Source organism: Alligator sinensis, unplaced genomic scaffold (assembly GCF_000455745.1).
Source record: "Alligator sinensis unplaced genomic scaffold, ASM45574v1 scaffold205_1, whole genome shotgun sequence".
NCBI classification, from domain to species: Eukaryota; Metazoa; Chordata; order Crocodylia; family Alligatoridae; genus Alligator; species Alligator sinensis.
The window spans coordinates 355,049-373,265 of record NW_005843046.1 but is presented as its reverse complement, the minus strand read 5'-3'; the positions used below and the strand labels follow the sequence as shown (position 1 = coordinate 373,265).

At 40.4% G+C, this 18,217-nt stretch overlaps 1 protein-coding gene across 1 annotated transcript in view; it reads right to left on the bottom strand.

Annotated features, from left to right (window-relative positions):
* LOC102376991 (arf-GAP with GTPase, ANK repeat and PH domain-containing protein 1-like) overlaps nt 1-18,217 on the bottom strand; it is a 224,827-nt gene that overhangs the window by 14,477 nt on the left and 192,133 nt on the right. The window lies entirely within an intron of this gene.

The following is an 18,217-nucleotide window of genomic DNA, read 5'->3' as shown; positions in this document are numbered from 1 at the left end:
GAAAGAATTCTGTAAAATACTAGACACGTTAGACAAAAACTACAACGGTGATACCTCTGTGCAAATGTACTAAAAACTATGAGAAAAATGCTGTACAAGTTACTAACAGGATGGATCGGAGACTTATTTGGGTTAGAAATAACAGAGTGTAAGTTATAGACCTCAACCAAAGCAGGAATTCTATCTGGGCCTCAGAGGAATATTTTGAGGGGAGAGAGACTATTTAGCCCTTGTAAAGACCCAGGCACTGGCACTAAACACTGACCTCTCTTCAATACTCTCAGACTAAGATGTGACACACAGTTGCACTGTGTACTGCCTCATCAATAGCCCGTCAATGACTTCCAAGCCTGACTGGGAGAGAGGGATGGGTAATAGAGATTACCCTTCCCTTGGGAAGGAGGGCATTTCAAACACCATGCTGTTTCTCATGCGAGACTCCAGATAGTGACAAATTACATTCAGAATTTCTGGTGCGACTGAGCCTAAAATGGGATTAGCAAACTGGGTCCACTTAAGGCCTCAGGACAGATTTAGCACAGAAGTGAAAGCACTCCTATCTTACCGCCTAAGCCGCACAGGCCCTCAGCCCTCTATGCATAAAGTCGTCCAATTAAACACACATCTGAGCTCCGGCAAAAGACAGTATATTAGGTCGGTAGATGCATTGTCTAATTTTTTTTTTTAATTTACACTATATTCCATTTAATCCTTCTAATCTTATTTTCACAATTTCTCAACTAAAATTTCCTTCACAAATTTGTAATGCTAGGAAAACTGAAAGAGACTTAAAATAGTTTATATGAAAGTTGAGTACTCTATTAAAATTTCTGGATAGGAAAATTATTTTTCAAGTGCATCATTTCTTAAACAGCGAAAAAAAGGTGAAGACTGGGAACTAACAGAATTTCCCCTTTTTATTTCTGTTATCCTATTGCACATAACTAGGACCAACTACAGAGCAAGAACATTTTTGTTATCTTGGTCACAGGTTGGATTGAGCCCATGATTCCCACAGTCAACTGCCACATAAAAATCTTTTTAAGTCCACTATTAATAGAATTGCCAAAACAAAAGGTAAATGTATGAAAGAAAGCAGACCATCTTAGATGGTTGAATTAGATCACTGAATTCCCATTAAATATCTCTTCATTTCCTTTGTAAAATAATTGAATTGGCCAAAATCACTTAATCCACTTAAGATAATAATAGAGTAATAAAATGTTAAAGTGCTCAAAATATACTCCTCCAGGGACAACATAAATCGTTTTAATCAACAGAAAGAAAAAAAAAAAAAAAAAAAAAATCAGTATTATCAGGTGAGTGAAGATTTCAAAAAACTGCTGCAGCAACCCTTAGTTTTTGATAATGCCATTTTTTTAAAAAGAACATTGGAACTTTAACTCATCAATTACCAAACAGTGAAAGGAATGGCCTTTTAAAACAAATAGTATATGTCTTGAGAAAAAAGTTACTCAGACCCAGTGGATATCAGTGCTTTTTCTTCATACAAACTTTAAAAGCAAAATAGTTCTGAAGACAAAAAAAGAGTATGAATAGACAGAACTAAAAATCAAGGTACCTTGCATATAAAATACAGTGGCATAAGTACTATCTTCATAAGTATGTAACCTAGCAACAATCAAGTCGGTAGCACACGAGCATTGACCTGTAAGAACCAAGTATCATTTAAAAGACTGGTGAAGAGCCTGGTTTTGGGTGGGAGAGAATTGGAAATAAATATACAATTTATGCAATTATTTTCTCATCATTCCATTTCCCCTCAAACGAGATATTGCCATGTACTAAGCTGCTGTCCTACTGCCAACACATATGCCATAAATTTAAAGTGCAATGACATTACAATACAGTTTGTATTACTATATTCCCATCTTGTATATATACCCATGCATCACTTCACGAGTCATGTTACACTCTAAAGAACAGCACTAAGGTGAATCTCTCTCTCTCAGTCTGTCTCTGTACCATATCCATACAGGATGTTGGCAACCACGGTCTTCCACAGATCCCTTCTTTTTGAGGCATACAGAATTTCCAGTGTAGATAGACTCTTGACAAGTTAACCTCTGTCTTCCACGATCTCTTCTTCCTTCAATCTTTCCAGTTATGACCATGCTTTCAATTTCCTCTTTCCTCATAATGTGTCGGAGAAACTCCAACTGTCTCTTTCTGATGTTAATCAGCAGCTTCCTCCTGCAGCCTGCTCTTCACAAAATATCTTCATTTGAAGCGCGACTTATCCAACCTATCTTCAAGATGCGGCTTAAGAGCCACATCTCAAGTACTTCAACTCTCTTGTCCATATCTGGCGATATTGTCCAACATTCTGATTCAAACATGAGGACTGGTATAACAGTAATCCAAAACTCAACTTCGTCCCAATACAAATTTTACTATTTGTATCATTTTCATTTTCAGAAATGCATCTTTTGCCATCCCTATGCTCCGTTTTGTTTCATGATCACATTTCATGGTCAGTTATCCAGCTTCCCAAGTAGTTAAATTTATTGACTTGCCTTATCTGTTCCTTTGCCACTTCGATGTTGCATACCAGAATGATCTTTTTTGTAATTGCAATGCATTCCATTTTTCTACAGTTGATACTCAGACCCTTCTTCTTGCTTTCACTAACAATTTTATCTAAAATTCCTTGCAGCGTCTCTTCTGAATCAGCTGTTAAGACTGTGTCATCAGCATAATGCAAGTTGTTCAAATTCTGTCCACCAATGATCAGCTTTGGTCAATCCTCAAGCTCCTTCAGTATTTTCTCACTCTACAAGTTGAACAAGTCAAGTGAAAAAACAGCTTTGCCTCACGCCCCTCAGTTTGGATGCAAATCACTTAGTTTTCGATCTGCACTGCTGCAGTTTGGTCTCAAAAGAAGTTTCTTAAAATTCTCAAGTCTTTACCATCAATATCCAATTCTTCCAGCATTTTCATTAACTCCTCATGCTTGACTATCAAAAGCTTTGGTACAATAAATAGAACACAAGAAAAGGTCTTTCCTCATTTCTATTACCCTCTCCAAAAGCATTTGTACCACGAAGAAAGCATTTCTGGTACCACGATCTTCAGCAAAACTATACTGAACTTAAGCAATCTCTGGTCTTATTCTACTTCTAGCTCTCATCATAACTTTTAATAGGATCATATGATTCATTAAACTGATGGTTCAATGGAGTTTACATTCAATGACTCCTTATTTTTAGGGGAGTGCAATAAAGATCAATTTACTGAGGTCCTCAGGTATTTCTCCATTTTCATAAATCTCACTGGTAACAGTTGTTAACTTTTCTATACTAAACTCTTCCAAATATTTTATTTGCTCTACTGTAATCTCATCTGGTCATATAGCCTTATTGGTCTTTATTTGGTTGATAACTGTTTGTACATCTGACTCAAGAATTTTCAAACCATTCATGTTCTTCCTAATAGATGGCTTTTCTTCTCAGCCATCATGGACTTACTATTCAATATACTCTGTCCATCTTTTCAATACTTGTTCTCATTCCATAATTACATCACCATTCTTGGTTTTTATAGATCCCCTAGCAGTATATCCTCCTCTGCCTGTGATGTCTTTGATATCCCTATACACCGAGGTAACAACTTTACCTTTTGTTTCTCTATCTCTGTGGCTTATTTTCATTAAGCCACTGTTCCTTTTCTTCATTGCACCTTGATCAAATTCTTTTGTCCAGTTTCTTATACTTTCATACCACAGGTTTTCATCTTTCTTCCATATGTTCAAGGATTTCTTCAGTCATTCATTTCTGTTTCTTTTGCCATACTTTTGATGGAATAACTTCCTTGGCTGTTTCAAGTAGTGCATCTTTGACCATTTCCCAGTTTGACATATTTCCTTCAAATTTCTGAAAATGTTTTTTTGACTGCAACTGTGTATCTTTCTTTAATCAGATCTTTTTCCATTAGAGTTGAATAATCAAGCTTCTTTGTTATTTTTATTTTCTTAAGTTTCCTCAACTTATCTTGATGGTGCATATTACAGGTACATGATCACTCCCAGAGTCAGCACCTGGGTAAGCTTTCAATTGTTGAGCTGCATTCCTGAATCTTCTCTTGAGCTAGGGACAGACATTACACATAAGCCGGCTTAAGTGATCAGAAACTGGTTTAAACCAGTAACAGAAAAGATGTAAAGTGCACATAAACCAGTTTGAAAACAGCTGCAACCAGTTTGAGATAAAGCTGGTTGAATGTAGTATCAGACTTAACTGATATGGTTCAAACCATCTTATGCAATGTCTGTCCCTGGCTGGAGCTCCGGCAGAGACTTGAAGGCACAGCAGGGTTTGCCTGACTCCCCCACTCTATCCTTCCTCACTGCTTGCTGCTCAAGCAGGAAATCCCCCTCTGCCATCTCCCACAGCAGGGACCCCAGCCCCATGGACCCTAGACATGTGGTATGCTAGTTAATGTAGACGTGTGTCTCTCCAATTTCATTGGGACAGGCAGACAAAACAGTGACCACTTAGCACTGTTTGGTGCTAATCAACAGGTCAGCTGGTAAGCTGTTTAAGAAGAGTTTGAAGTAATGTAGAGAGGCTATTGTTTTGCTGATCAGGTGAGAAACACTGTTATCAACACCCCCCACCCCCGCTGGCTTGCTTGCCTGTCCATTTGCTGCAGACCGTATGAAGACGCAGGGAGGGAGATTGAAAATCTCTGCATCATCAATGGATGCATGCACTGCACCCTCCCCACTTTCCTCAGAGCGCTATCAGAGGACTGGGGTCTGGCAACACTCCCGTGCCTTGAGCAGCAAGCAGGGAAAGGTCTGGGATGGTGCAGGCAGACTTCCCTAATCAGAACTTCCTGCGGGGCCTAGCCATGCCCCCCCTCAGCTCCAGGCTATACAAGGGAAGGTAGGGCTTCTCTAGCATCTCCTCTAGCCTGAGCCACTGCAGGCATGTGCCTGAATTTCCTCAGTCCAGAGAGAATGTCTGTCTGGTTACAAACTGGTTCAGCCTAAACAGGTTATACTAACCTGCAAAGATTGAATCAATTCAGGCTCAGGCTTTTGAAGGTCTGTCCCTAGCCTTGATGGTGATTAAATGAATTTGGTTTCTAACAATCTCCAGGGCTTTTCCATGTGTACCCTTTTCTCAGGCTGTGTTCAAAATCATGCATTTATAATAACTTGATCATTTGCAACACACCTATCAATCCATCTCTCTCCTCTTTAATTTTTCTTTCCAATATTATCCACTCATTCACAACCAACTTTTGCATTTAGATCTGCCATCACTATGACCACTTCTTATGGTTTGCACTGCTTTTTCACTTTATCACGGTCTTCACAGAAATGATCATTGTCCTCTTCCCCGCTTTCAGCTGTCATAAACTTGTATTATGGCAGTGTTGAAAGGGTTAGCCTTTATTTTCACAAGCATCACTCTATCAGATATTGCCCAAAAACCATGCAAACATTTTGAGGTGTCTTCATCCAATGAGGCTCATGGGTGCAACGCCTTGCCTAAGGGTGAACCAGAGACTGCAGTAGCTAGAGTGTACTTATCTCACTATTACCCTAACAGTTAAAACTGTCCCATGGCTGGATTCAGTTTAACGTCATACCCAGGGCTGCTGGATGCAATTTAATGTCATACCCAGTTTAACATCATATTATATGCTTAATTCCAATTCAACAAAAATGGTGCTTTGCTCTTGCAAATTGGTAAATTTATTTCTCAGGAACTTGATCAATTTTCATCTTTTTCCCTTACCTGCCAAAGGTACAATTTTGCCTATTTGCATGTTGTCTATGAGAAACTTCATATACAATAATCTGGGTAATACAGAGATAGCATCTCTTTAATGAAAACATTCAGAGAAACCATATTATGTATTGTTTTGTTTTGAATTTCCCTACTATGCACATCACAGTCTATAGATCACAACTTTCAGGAGAAGCCTAGGATAACAACAATTACTTTGTAATTTTGAAAAGAAGAATTATCTTCCACGATTCATTCACTTTGTCTCTACATAAGAAACTGACAGAATTCCTAGGCTGATAAATGCTGTGCATCTCAAAAGGTAGGAATACTATTTTAGCACCATGACATACATACAACACCTACTAGTGTTTATGAACCACCAACACTCATCTGCTGCACTGAAAATTTCCAGTCAATTTCACATGGAGGAAAAAAAAGACCTCTCAAAAATGAAACCAGTTATAGAAGTCTACCCCCTCAAAAGGGCTGGGACACTTAATATTAAAATTCAAAAAAAGATATGGCTCAAATCAGTGTTTCTCCAACTTCTGAAAGAAAGAACATGAAGGCTAGCTAGCACATTTTCTCCTTCCATTAAAAAAAAAAAATCTTCGCACAACATTTTTATTTCAAGACAAAGCTATTAGAGTAACTGCCACCCCCTTTCCCTTGCACAAAAAAGAAGAAAAAAAAAAAGAAATGCAGATAATATATAGTTACTGGTTCCCTTCAAATCTGAATTTTGATTTGGTTTAAAATCATGAACAAGTATGAATATTTTAAAATACACGCTTAAATATTGTAACAGAAAAAAATGCTACAATTGTAGAGGAGGACAGTGTTTGACCGCCTGAAATAAAAGGGAAACAAAAATCTAGGGACATAAGGAAGTAAAGCACATCCATATTACTTTTATTGCAACAGTATCTATTAGTCTGTCATGGACTGGGATCCTTTTGTGCTAGGCACTGAGAAGAGAAGTCCTTGTGACAGGGCATTAGAAGTCAAATAGAAGACAGGGGTGTAGGCTGTAGCCATGTTGGTCTAAGGACATAGACAGACAAGGTTCTTTGGGTAAATCCAGTATCTTTTATTAGACCAATTCAAATATTTGGAAAAATTCTTCTTAGCAAACTTTCAGGTTTAAATACCCTTCATCAGGCTGAGGAAGCATCTGCAGTTGGTGTACGCTCTTCGTGGATGGAACAAGTAGTAAAGAAGCCAGAGGCTGGTATGCATGCAAGACAGGCAGTCAGTGAAGATGAAAACTGAAGAGTCAGTGGGTGAGAAACAGGCTGGGAGTGGGTGGGGGGAAGGGGGATGAATGTAGCTGGTAAATTTTGGAGAGGTACCTGGGGAGTCAGATGTCAGGCAGGTTATAATGTGTCATAAGTCCAATGTCTATATGTAGTCCATGATTTTTTGTATCCAGGAGGTTGATGAAGTAAAGTTCATAGACTCGTGTGAAAAGTGTTTTGTAAATTCCCTTTGAGGATTAGAACTGAGAAATTGGAGAGAGAGTGGTTTTCTTGGGAGAAATGTACCCCCACCGGTAACTGGGTATTCTTGTCTTTAATAGATTTCTGGTATGCATTCATTCTGATGCGCACAGTTGTTGTTTGGTCTCTCCTACGTATTTTCCATCAAGGCATTTGGTGCATTGGATGAGATATACGACAAATAGAAGACAAACACTCCAAATATTACTTTATCAACCTATGAAGCTGAGGCCACATGGTTCCCCTGTGTTAATCTACAGCTGAAGAGTCAGAAAAAATGCTGAAATTTATCCTTCTAAAGACTACCGCATACTGACCATCCATGTGGAGACTCATGATATTGCCAGGGGTGACCTTGCACAGACCAGAAGTGACTGCAAAGCTCTGAGCATGAAGACAAGGACTCACTTTGTGTTATCATCAATCCTCGTAACAGTCCAGGTAAAAACCACAGATAAGCAAAGAGCAAGGTGACCCAAATAAAGGCTAAGAAAGAAGAGGCAATATGGAGAGTCTTCATCTATATCGACTTCTCATTAAACAGAAAAAGTAATGTAAATATTTAGTAAATCCTGTAAATAAAAGCTTTCTTGTGAAATATTCAACACCTAGGGGGGGAGGGAGGGGAAGAGGAGGAAATCATCATATACCATCTCCTCCGGGAAATCAGTTGTGTTAATCTGTTTAAAGGCAAAATAAATTACTGCTTTTAAAAGCCCTACAGCCCCTTGCCAGGGAAATGCATGCTAAGCATACTGATAAATTCCTAGACAAAAACAGCTTTTCCAATCCAAAGGACAAGGAAATGCTGCTTGAGAAAAAATGTAATCCTTTGTAACCATATGAGAAAAAAGTAATGTTCTGAATCCAGTGGCTTTAAAACATCACAACTTTACAAACTGAAAATCTGCTTAAGAAAGAGTCAAAACCATTTGGAAGGATACTACAGCAGACAGGAAGCCCAAGCTGCACACCAACATAAACCAGTAATCTATTACCTTGGAAATGATGTCTGAAAAATGTGTATTTAACTAACTACTTACTCATCTATGCAGGTTACATACTTAATTTTGTGTACCCATTTGAAAACACTTAAGTATTTTGCAAAGAATAGTTGCATGCATTCAGTATATGTACATTTCAGTTGTGCACACTCTAAAGCAGTGGTAGCCAACCTTTCTGACAGAGTGCTGCAAGTTAAGCCTCTCTTCTCCCTAAGTGCCACTCTGATTGATCCCCCAGAGGCACACCTAACAGCTTGTGCCTTGGGGTGCCAGAATGGTGGCAGGGGGGTTCAAGTCTCTAGACAAGCAGAGCAGAGCAGTAGTAGGATGCTGCTGAAAAAGGAGATGCCACAACCAAGAGCCAAGTGAAATCTTCCCTGGTCCTGCAAGTATTGCAGTTTTTATATAACAAATGAGGATCCTAAGCCCTTTATTTGGCAACAGCTGCAAGGCCACGGAAGGATTACCCTGGCTTTTGGCAGTGATACTTCCTCTTGCAAAAACATACTACCACTTCTTAACTGGAGACTTGAACCCAACTGCCTTTGTTCCATTGAGAGTGTGGGGCTTTCATGCCACAAACAGCATCTATCTGTGCCACATGTACTATGGGTTGGCCACGTATTTGATTGCCTTGCATCTTTTGGGCTGTTAATTAAAAAGAATAAAAAGCATTCTTGTAAACATTATAAGGAGGTGGGGAAAAAACACTGCTCTGCACTAATTCATGCTTGGTGTCTTTGGCAATGGCATCTCAAGGCTGGATAGAGGGGTGGATTCTATGTCCCTTATCAGCTGCAACAGCTTTGTTATTTTCTGGCCACAGCTGTAACAGACACCTTTACCCTGCTATAGCTTCAGTTGAGGCACCTGGTGAGGCTATGTCAAGATACTTTCAGTGATGGGTTTGCCATGTGCTCAGCAACAGCTTTGGGGCCAGCGATGTAGGCAGCTCACTGAGAATGCTCCTGCTGCTGTACTGTAGTAGTGTCAGCTCCACTCCAGCAGCCACCGCCCTACAGCCAGTGCCCCATTTGCTCCCCCCCGCCAATTGCGGATAATACTGCAAGTCTCCCCTGAAGAGAGACTTGAACCCCACTGGGTGGAGGGAGCACCATTCTACTTGCTCACAAATGCACAGGTCCCCACTGTCACTACCATGGCAAAGATGTCCAGTTGGGGCATCCCAGCACCTCCTTACTGTTGGCACCTGAGGCAGTGGTCCACTTGGCCCACCCTACTTACACTACTGTTGAGGGCTCACACTTCCCATGGGAAAGAAAAATCAGGGCCTTGCCCTCTGGACAGGATGCTGACTTCAGTGACATATGCTCTTTACCAGCTGATGCCTCCATTCCCAGGGACAAAGTAACACTCTAGCATTTGCAGGATCTCATGAGATAGCACCTTCAGTGCCCATGACATTGATAGGGGAACTTGTACCCTTGGGCAACTGTGTATACCAGAGGCTGCCTAGGAGGTACCACTGGGGTCCCCTGGAGCAGCCTCCATCCTCATCACTAGGCAGTCCCTTCAGTGGGAACTCTCTTAGTGAACCTGCCTCCCAGTCATACACTCAGGACCCAGCTGGCTGGCACCCTCAGTGGACAGTGGGATCAGTATCCCCAAGAATTCTCGGATCCTGGTATCACAATGGGGTACCGCAGGGCTGAGGACTCCTCGTGGTACAGTGACATTGGAACCCCAGGTCTGGGCATAACGGGACACCTGGGACAGAGGGCTTAGTGAAAGGCAGCACCAGTGCACATGAGGCTGCATGAGATGTGCCAGTTGCATTTCTGGTGGCAAAGGGGTCAATGACAGGTGGCAAGGTGACCAGGTGGCAGGAGACAGGTGGTCTCACTCTGAGTTCTCCCAACTCCGAGCTTGCTGCAGGTATGTAGGTGCCAGACTGAGACTGCGAGGATGGACTGGGACCAAGCAAAGGAGTAACAAACAAGCTTGTGACTTGGGCAAAACCCTCCCTACACCCAGAGGTGCGTGTGCAGGGTTGACAAGTGCCAAAGAGCAGGGAGAGGGAAGCAAGGTGGTCAGCCTTATCTGGACCAGGGAGGTAAAGACCTGAGTGCTGCCGTTCGTATCCTGCACTGGACTGCACAGGGCTGCTCTCCCCCTCCCCTCTGTTCAGCTAGGCACTAAGAACTGTTCTCCCTTTCCCTCCCTTGAGGAAGCTGTTCTTCCCCTCCTCTGCCTCCAGACAGGCAGTGGGGCTTCACTCTCATCTCCCTCCCTCCTTCTGGCTGGATGGCTCAGTCTTCTCCTCTCCACTCCTCACTACCTCCCAACTTCCAACCTGGTGGCACCCTAGGGTTGTTTATGCCCTGTTCCTCTGGCTAGGCTGCTTTTGTCACAGAACAGATGAGCAGATAAACAGGGGTAAAGATAAACAGGGCAGCACAGACACAGCAGGTCGCAATGTACCCCTCCAATCCCAGGCTCTGCCCCACCCATATTCTACCCCTCTTCACTTGCAACCCTGCCCCAGGCCCTTGCATGGCATACAGAGCAGCTGCACGTGCCATGTATAGCATGCACACCATGACTAGGTCACCCCAGCTCTAGGCTATCTTTATGCACATGCACAAATCATGAGGAAGACAAATGAGTATGAATTTACAGCACATCTCCACTGCTACACAATACACAACTGAATCCATGCTAAATGCCAAAAACTGTGCTAAATGGTTATAGGATATAGCTGTATTGTCATATATCTTTGAAATATCTAACAAAAAGCCTGGATTTTATAAATATAAAGCTAACAGACATCTGCATATCAGCAGTTTATTCATCAATCATAGTTAGACCTGACATGCATCAAGATACTAACTTGAAGAGATGTGGGAAGGCTTGTTAGACTAAAATCTGTGTGTTATACCTTGAACATTGCTTGGTTTGGACCTAGCAACTAGAGGAATGCAGTAATCATTGCTAATTAATTTAATTTGCTTATAAAATAATAAACATGTTTTTAAGCACTAGCACCACATATTGCAGGATCCTTTTACCCAGGTAAAGCCATAACTCAGAGTTTTAATCTAGTTTTCATACAGCCCTGTCTCTCGCATTCTAGCTTATGACTATTTGTTTCACTGCATAATTGCTCAGTGAAGCAATCACTAATTCTCCATGGTGCCTTAAGGCTTTATTTCATTACCCATCTTTTTCAGTCCTTGTAAATTGCCAATAGGTTCAAATTTCTTAGCAGTGTGATCAAAATTAAGGCTGACATGCAAACATAAGCATGTTGCAGTGGGATGTTTACCATAAACAAGAAAGGAAAGTCTGAGAAGATTGTGCATCCAAAAAAAAAATGATATGCTCACACTAGAAATTGAAGTATACCCTATCAGTGACTACAATTTTTTTTTTTTCATTTTTCTTTTTGTCCTCAACATATATATTCTTAAGAAAGATGAGCGTGGCTTCTTAAAAACAGTCAATAACAAGTCATTTGTCACACTCTCTCTCCCCTTGCAACAAATATATTTGGATAATTTTTCATTCAAAGAAAAAAACCCCACACTCTTCAAAAGTCCTCTTTAACTAATCAATAATGAACTCTAGATGGGGGAGAAAAAGGTAAGGAAGGAAATGTAAGAAAGATTTCAATATCAAATATTAGTCTATTTAAAAAGAAGAAAAACAATAAAAGAAAAACTTTATTTGGTAAGATCTCCTGACGCTTTCTTCTGTAGCATGCCTAACCACAATTTGATTTATTTTAGAAGTCCTATGATAATCTCTCTTAATCAGGTTAAAGAGTGTGCTTAAAACCTTAAGTTTATCAGTATATGAAACTGTTATGTACAATGCTTGATATAAAAAAAATTGTGCCACTTTTGGTGAAATATATTTGGCCTTTGAATGTCTACTTACTGCAAGTTAAAAGTTCATTCCAGGCATCTCTCCAAGATGGCAAAATTTGCATTACACAAAATAGTCAAGATTGCCTGGCTCAGTTTAAAGCACTGCAATGGATTACCAAAAAACTGGGAAGCATTATTAGCACTCCTGACCAACGGCTAAAAACATCAGACTGTGCAAGCACCCTTCACAGTAAAGCATGTGGCTAGAAAATCTGAAGAAACAAAAGGTTAAGATTTTCAGACTACATTATCTGCTTCTCTCTATTACCTAGAACTAGCTGGAACAAGCATGTCAGGGAAGAAGTGACAGTAGAAATTTAAGAAATTTTGTAAACAAGAACTGCTAGCACCAGTATTTATCATCAGCAAATTTTCAATCTGGACAAGGCAAGAGACCAGCATTGCCTTTCAGACAAGTCCGGGAGGACCCTGGCCATGCCAACATACAAAGGTTGAAGATTCGTAGTGGGCGCATATACACATGGCTGTACGGCACCGTTGTTAGAAGCAAGTACTAAATGATGGCACAGAAACAGCCCGTACTGCGCTGTGCCAGTTGCATATGGTTATTTTTAGCTGTTACGATGGTGTAGCAGCACGCTATAATGAGGGAATGCATTGCTATGGCCATGTAGCTACAGCACCATGGCTTTTGCCCATCAGTGCTATGTCACCAGAGCGCATTGCTACAGCAATGTAGCATCACATGTAGACAGACTCTCCCTGTGTGCAACTACCACTCACTTTTCAACTATTAAGTACCAGGAGCTGCTCTCACAGTACTGCCTTTTCAGAACCTGAAGGCCAATTAACCAGTAATACTTAATTCATAGAAACGATCATCAAGCTGTACAATTATCCTAACTCAGCTAATCTAAGCAAAAAACTGGAAGAACCAGACAGCAGGCCAGCTAGCCTTAACCAATCATCTACATCTACAAGAATATGTAGCGCTCTCAGTCAAGAACTGAATTACTAGGAACATCAGCATGGCTTTGTCAAACCACTTCCCCCATGAAATCACAAATTCTGCTGAAGGTAAAAGCGCTGACAAATTGAGTTCTGCAAAGCATTTGCCAATCACTCATGGCTTTAAGCCAGGTCACAGTGGGTTCCCAATGGGGAGACGGCATTTTACTTTTGGGGGAGGGCAAGGGGGTTGTTTGTTTTGGGGAGGTTTATTATTATTTTGCAGATTGTGTGGATGATGTCTGATTTCATGGTTTCCCCAGAATCACAACTTCAGTAGGTCCCTAGTCACAAGTGGAGTGTTTATAATGAAAATCTGCAACTTTTTGTCTTTTACCCTATGCTGTTCAGTATCATTACCAAAGATATGAAACAAAACAAAACATCTAAATATGCATTTAATATTCTGGTGAAAAGTCTGCCTCCCATGGACTGAATTGTAATGAACAGAGGAACTATCTATAACTTTACTATTGGTGCTTTTCATACTAACTGACAGTTCCTCTTGAATTCCTGGATATGGATTCACCATTATCTTTGCTGGACGTGCCAATATTTTTGCAAAGTTATCTGAACCGTGTCCAAGTTTCTAATTATTGGTGTCATTTGAGCTCTTTTTCCTGGAGGAGATCTTATCTTTCAGGCAAACATATCAATAGCTGGATTGCTTACTACTTTTAAAAAGTGGGTTAGAAAATCCATTCAGCTAAAGCTATTCAGTATAAACTAGAACCACATCATATACTATTAATGAATATCACTTTTATAGAGAGGATAAGCTTGGCTGATGTTCTTCTCTGCCACAAGACTGGTCTGTAGTTTTAAGTTGGGAAGCATGCTTGTTCTCTGCTTACGTATATATTGTATGTGTTACGTTATTTATCATGGTGTGGATGAAATACCTGAGCAGCAATCTTCCCTCTCTCCTGCAAGCTAATCTCTGATTTTCCATTGAAATCATGCCAGTCATGCATGAATCTGAAATCTGACATCTCCTAGCCTGTAAGGTACTGGCAATTCCCTGGTAATACAAACCAAACCACGAGGAAAAAGCTGTTGAATAGGACTGGGACAACTCTTGTTTGACCTTTGATACCAACAAATCTCATAAACATAGAGGTTACTAATGAATTCAGTATCAAACCCATTTTCAGAGTTTCTCAGTATGTCCATGCCCCAATAAATCTACTATAATAGAAACAAAGGCTTTGCTGCCAAGATTTCATATTCACAAATTCACTGTTACCTTTGGTCTCGTATTGGCAATCCTATGAAGAGACCAAGTATTGAACAGTCTTGGGTCTTATCTACACCAGGACTAAGCTAAAATTTTCCAATGTTAAGTGAATAAGTTGTTGCCTAAAGCAACACCCCTTCAATAATTAGTATCAGCTGAGCTGACCTAATGGAAGCATCAATAAGGAATCTAAACCGAAAAAAAGAAAAACAATTTTACCAACAACCTTAGGGACTGACCTACACTCTTACTGATAGAGGCATACAATACATTGAGAAGACTGGAGGTACTCCACCACTTCTATCCGCATTAAGCCATCATCTAAAACACATTACTTAGCCGATGAATAGAGAGCTTAGTTTCTGTACGAAACACCAGACTGAGATCCCTAGAGAATTAAGGACATTAAAGAACACAGTCACATTTACTTCAATATACAAACTGATTTACATCAGGTGATATCTGGTCCACTATTAACCTAATTTTTAATGTCATCCAACAGACTGCTTCCAATATCACTTGATACCTCCTATGAAAATGTGCACTAAGCTACACAAAGTGCACCTGATACTGTTCTTTAGTTACTTCTGCTGAGTGTTCAAAAATGATGCATTAATTTTCACCTTCCTGATCTCACGTCTATTCTCCTGTGCATCTTACTGTTTAAACCTTAACAAAGAGGGGAAAAAATTGTTCATATTCAGAACATTATTTAACAAATGTATGTAGTATGTACTAAAACCTATACCTTTTAAATTATTATTTTTTAAAATCATGGACTGCCTTTGCATCCTTGATACACAGGAAACTGACCTGCACACAAGTGTTGCTCAAATACTTAACAAAGATTATAGAATCTATCATCCTCAAGTTTCTGCTTTATGATTTGCAATTTTTGCCACCTTGTCATGGGCATTCATTATAACATAGCAAAAAGCACCTGAGCCCTGTACACTGGAGTTTATACCGCTACAGTTGTCCCATTACTGAAATAATGGTTACAGATCATTTCAGTATAAACAAGGTTTTGAAGTCCACAATACTGAAGTAGCACTGTGAAATGATTCTTATTTTTTTCATTTGGCAAGTATATTTTAATATAGGTAATCTGGGGAAGTAAGCACTTCCTGTTTTCTTTGTAATATCTATTCCCAAAACCCTAGAATGCCTAGGCAACTGCTGACTCTGTGTTGTCAAAAAAAAAAAAAAAGAAAAAGTTGCATTTAATCCTCACTAACCTGAAGGGAGAAAGAATCAATTGGTACTGATATTTGGGGGTGGGGTGGGGAGCATTTAAAAAAAAAAAAAACAACACAACAAAATAAGGTACCTAAACTTCTAAATCTTCACCCAAATCTCCACTCTTGGTAGGAGTAATACTAAATAAAGTCAGTGTAGAGTAGCAACTGTGTATTAAATGTCATCTCTACTTGCACAGTTAGAGCAGAGAGAGGGTAAGTGGCAGCAGGCATTCCTCACTGGCGTGGCATTATTGCAAGCACTCATACAGGTGTAACACTAGGGTATGTATAGAAAAAGCCGAGTGAAGAAGCATCCAAATCAAAACCCAGCCCTCAACTGCACCCAAATGATCGCAACCTCCATTCTTCTGAATTTGCTGAAAACTCAGCTAACTGATAGAAAAAGGAAATGTAAACTACATGTAGGCAGCTTTCAGTTTCCAGAGAGTTTAGTGGCCACTCAACAACTCTCATCTGCTGCCTGCAACACCTAATTTACTCCACTTTCTATACAAACCTAGTACAAACATACTTTACAAATTATCATCAAAATGTAGACTCCTAACCTGGAAGCTCTAGATAATCTTATGTTCAGAAAAATTAAATGACACTATTCTTACTCTACTGCTATTTTTGCTCTTTATTTTCAGTAGCCATTCTGAAATAATTTCCTCTCAATTTAATAATTTATTTACCAGTAATTAATTTGGATTAGACATATGTTTGATGTTCTTTAGACAATGAATGCACTTGAACTTAGCCAACAACAGACTGTAGTTACCAAAAAAGTACCTCCTTACATTCACAGAGCAGAATATTTCAACTTCTATAAATAGTAGCCAGTTTGAACATTAACATATCTTCTGGAGTTCCTTGTATCAAACATACATAATCTCCTACTTACACTACTGCTCTATAGTTCATCTCAGCTAAATCTGTCATGCTTTCATCATAATTTCACAAACTGCAGCATGGGACAAGCAAAGAGTGTATTGTGGCTCTGCCCCAGGCCCACATTGTCACCACCCCACAATCCCAGCCCCAGTCCCGCTCACCCGTCTCACTCCTGGACGCTGCTCTCCGCCTGCACGCAGCCCCATCCCATCCCCCCAGCCAAGTGCACCCTGCCCACAGGGGTCACAGGCTGATCTGCATGGAGAGCCCGCACACCTGCCTGCTCTATCCAGCACCCCTGGAAGTAGATGCGAGGAGGATGAGGCCAGACAGAATCAACTGGCATCTCCCCTCCCTCTCCCTCCATGCTGGGAAGTTTAAATAGCCATGATGGGGGAACAAGGATGGGTCCGTAGTCCCTGCCCCGAGTCCACCAAAACTCCTTAAGTGGCCCTCCAGCCCAAATAATTGCCCATGCCTGAGGTAGCCTGTTCCAATGCTTGAACATAGTCAAAGCTGCATAGTCAGAAAGTTCCTCCTAATTTCCAACCTAAATTTCCCCTGCTGCAGCTTGAGGCCATTGCTTCTAGTCCTCTCCCCTACAGACAAAGGGAAAAGCCCATCACCATCCTCTCTGTAATTGTCCGTCAGGTATTTGAAGACAGTTACTAAATTCCACCCCCCACCCCAAATCTTCTCATCTCTAGACTAAATAACTTTAGTTCATTCAGCCTTTCCTCAAAAGTCTGGCCTTCCAGGCCCAAATCATTTAGTGTAAGGCCCAGAACTCAACACAAGTGAGGCCTTACCACAGTGCTGAACAGAAAAGAAGAATCATTTCACTTGATTTGCAAGAGACTCACCTGTTCAACACAACCTAGCATACCACTGGCTTTCTTTTGCAACAACAGCACGCTGTTGGCTCATTTAGCTTCTGGTCTACTATAAACCCAAAGTCCTTCTCTGTAATAATGCCAGTCTTTCCCCAATTTGCAAACATGTATTATTATGACTAATTCATTTTTTTTCATTTTCTAACTGTCCAATCACATTCTTAACACAGTTCAATATGAAAGACATATCCATGTTGCTTCAAAAATTCTATTTTTATACATACTGTAGAGCTGAGCTGCTTATATAACTTTAAAATCTAGCTTTTTACTGTGTGATCTGTAAAATTTCAATGGCATGAGGTCCTTTGTGGATGAAGTGGTTCTTACTTTGTATTGTTTATTCACTTATTCTCACACTTTCAGACAAGAAAAATCCCTGTGCAACAAAGTTCTTATCTCTAGATCAGGAGGATGATGTTGATTTGCATACTACCCAGCTCTAGCTTACATAACAATTTCAACAAGCATCCCCTTACTGTAATACCTGTTCTGTCCTTACTAACTGAACTGTAAGGATAGGCCCTAAGCATCTATTTCCATATATGTTTGCTTAAAGTACTTTATTTATAGAATTAGGACTATAAAGATTAGAGGTGCACTGATACATCGGTCTGGTATTAGATCCGTACCAATATAAAGAAAGTTGACTGTATTGTATAACGGCCTGATGGGGCTAATTTGGCCGATAAATGCCTGTGCTGCACACAGCTGCAGCACAGCATCCAGGCAGCAAGGGGCAGAGCTGGCAGAAGGGAAAACTGCCTGCAGCTGGTAAGTCCAGTGTGCTGGAAAGGGAGGGGGGAGGGAAGGGGCATGGGGGGCGCAGAA